Below are 3,154 nucleotides of genomic sequence, written 5' to 3' on the forward strand. Positions count from 1 at the left end.
CGGACGAACAACTGATAGTGAATTGTAACGTTCAGGGCCACCTAATGACGATGGATCACTCAAATTGCGTCCCGATTCAATACATCGTCTTCCACGGGACTTGTCTCCATGGGTCTATTGCTGCCTCGGGCACCTTATAGCCGTTCTGCTGTGAGTCAAAGATTTTCGAATCGGACGAAAATCTGATAGTGAATTGTAACGTTCAGGGCCACCTAATGACGATGGATCACTCAAATTGCGTCCCGATTCAATACATCGTCCTCCAGCAGACCTGTCTCCATGGGTCTAATGCTGCCTCGGGCACTTTATGGCCGTTCTGCTGTGAGTCAAAGGTTTTCGAATCGGACGAAAAACTGATAGTGAATTGTAACATTCAGGGCCACCTAATGACGATGGATCACTCAAACTGCGTCCCGATTCAATACATCGTCCTCCAGCCGACTTGTCTCTATGGGTCTATTGCTGCCTCGGGCACCTTATGGCCGTTCTGCTGTGAGTCAAAGATTTTGGAATCGGACGAAAAACTGATAGTGAATTGTAACGTTCAGAGCCACCTAATGACGATGGATCACTCAAATTGCGTCCCGTTCAATACATCGTCCTCCAGCAGACTTGTCTCCATGGGTCTACTGCTGCCTCGGGCACCTTATGACCATTCTGCTGTGAGTCAAAGATTTTCGAATCGGAAGAAAAACTGATAGTGAATTGTAACGTTCAGGGCCTCCTAATGACGATGGATCACTCAAATTGCGTCCCGATTCAATACATCGTCTTCCAGCCGTCTTGTCTCCATGGGTCTATTGCTGCATCGAGCACCTTATGGCCGTTCTGCTGTGAGTCAAAGATTTTCGAATCGGAAGAAAAACTGATAGTGAATTCTAACGTTCTGGGCCTCCTAATGACGATGGATCAGTCAAATTGCGTCCCGATTCAATACATCGTCCTCCAGCAGACTTGTCTCCATGGGTCTATTGCTGCCTCGGGCACCTTATGGCCGTTCTGCTGTGAGTCAAAGATTTTCGAATCGGACGAAAAACTGACAGTGAATTGTAACGTTCAGGGCCACCTAATGACGATGGATCACCCAAATTGCGTCCCGATTATATACATCGTCCTCCAGCAGACTTGTCTCCATGGGTCTATTGCTGCCTCGTGCACCTTATGGCCGTTCTGCTGTGAGTCAAAGATTTTCGAATCGGACGAAAAACTGATAGTGAATTGTAACGTTCAGAGCCACCTAATGACGATGGATCACTCAAATTGCGTCCCGATTCAATACATCGTCCTCCAGCAGACTTGTCTCCATGGGTCTATTGCTGCCTCGGGCACCTTATGACCATTCTGCTGTGAGTCAAAGATTTTCGAATCGGAAGAAAAACTGATAGTGAATTGTAACGTTCAGGGCCTCCTAATGACGATAGATCACTCAAATTGCGTCCCGATTCAATACATCGTCTTCCAGCCGTCTTGTCTCCATGGGTCTATTGCCTGCTCGGGCACCTTATGGCCGTTCTGCTGTGAGTCAAAGATTTTCGAATCGGACGAAAAACTGATAGTGAATTGTAACGTTCAGGGCCACCTAATGACGATGGATCACTCAAATTGCGTCCCGATTCAATACATCGTCCTCCAGCAGACTTGTCTCCATGGGTCTATTGCTGCCTCGGGCACCTTATGGCCGTTCTGCTGTGAGTCAAAGATTTTCGAATCGGACGAAAATCTGATAGTGAATTGTAACGTTCAGGGCCACCTAATGACGATGGATCACTCAAATTGCGTGCCGATTCAATACGTCGTCCTCCAGCAGACCTGTCTCCATGTGTCTATTGCTGCCTCGGGCACCTTATGGCCGTTCTGCTGTGAGTCAAAGATTTTCGAATCGGACGAAAAACTGATAGTGAATTGTAACGTTCAGGGCCACCTAATGACGATGGATCACTCAAATTGCGTCCCGATTATATACATCGTCCTCCAGCAGACTTGTCTCCATGGGTCTATTGCTGCCTCGGGCACCTTATGGCCGTTCTGCTGTGAGTCAAAGATTTTCGAATCTGACGAAAAACTGATAGTCAATTGTAACACTCAGGGCCACCTAATGACGATGGATCACTCAAATTGCGTCTCGATTCAATACATCGTCCTCCAGCTGACTTGTCTCCATGGGTCTATAGCTGCCTCAGCCACCTTATGGCCGTTCTGCTGTGAGTCAAAGATTTTCGAATCGGACGAAAAACTGATAGTGAATTGTAACGTTCAGGGCCTCCTAATGACGATGGAACACTCAAATTGCGTCCCGATTCAAGACATCGTCCTCCAGCAGACGTGTCTCCATGGGTCTATTGCCTGCTCGGGCACCTTATGACCATTCTGCTGTGAGTCAAAGATTTTCGAATCGGAAGAAAAACTGATAGTGAATTGTAACGTTCAGGGCCACCTAATGACGATGGATCACTCAAATTGCGTCCCGATTCAATACATCGCCTTCCAGGGGACTTGTCTCCATGGGTCTATTGCTGCCTCGGGCACCTTATGGCCGTTCTGCTGTGAGTAAAAGATTTTCGAATCGGACGAAAAACTGATAGTGAATTGTAACGTTCAGGGCCACCTAATGACGATGGATCACTCAAATTGCGTCCCGATTATATACATCGTCCTCCAGCAGACCTGTCTCCATGGGTCTATTGCTGCCTCGGGCACCTTATGGCCGTTCTGCTGTGAGTCAAAGATTTTCGAATCTGACGAAAAACTGATAGTCAATTGTAACATTCAGGGACACCTAATGACGATGGATCACTCAAATAGCGTCTCGATTCAATACATCGTCCTCCAGCTGACTTGTCTCCATTGGTCTATAGCTGCCTCGGGCACCTTATGGCCGTTCTGCTGTGAGTCAAAGATTTTCGAATCGGACGAAAAACTGATAGTGAATTCGAACGTTCAGGGCCTCCTAATGACGATGGAACACTCAAATTGCGTCCCGATTCAAGACATCGTCCTCCAGCAGACTTGTCTCCATGGGTTTATTGCCTGCTCGGGCACCTTATGGCCGTTCTGCTGTGAGTCAAGATTTTCGAATCGGACGAAAAACTGATAGTGAATTGTATCGTTCAGGGCGACTTAATGACGATGGATCACCCAAATTGCGTCCCGATTC

Source organism: Schistocerca cancellata, unplaced genomic scaffold (genome assembly GCF_023864275.1).
Source record: "Schistocerca cancellata isolate TAMUIC-IGC-003103 unplaced genomic scaffold, iqSchCanc2.1 HiC_scaffold_1100, whole genome shotgun sequence".
Taxonomy (NCBI): Eukaryota; Metazoa; Arthropoda; class Insecta; order Orthoptera; family Acrididae; genus Schistocerca; species Schistocerca cancellata.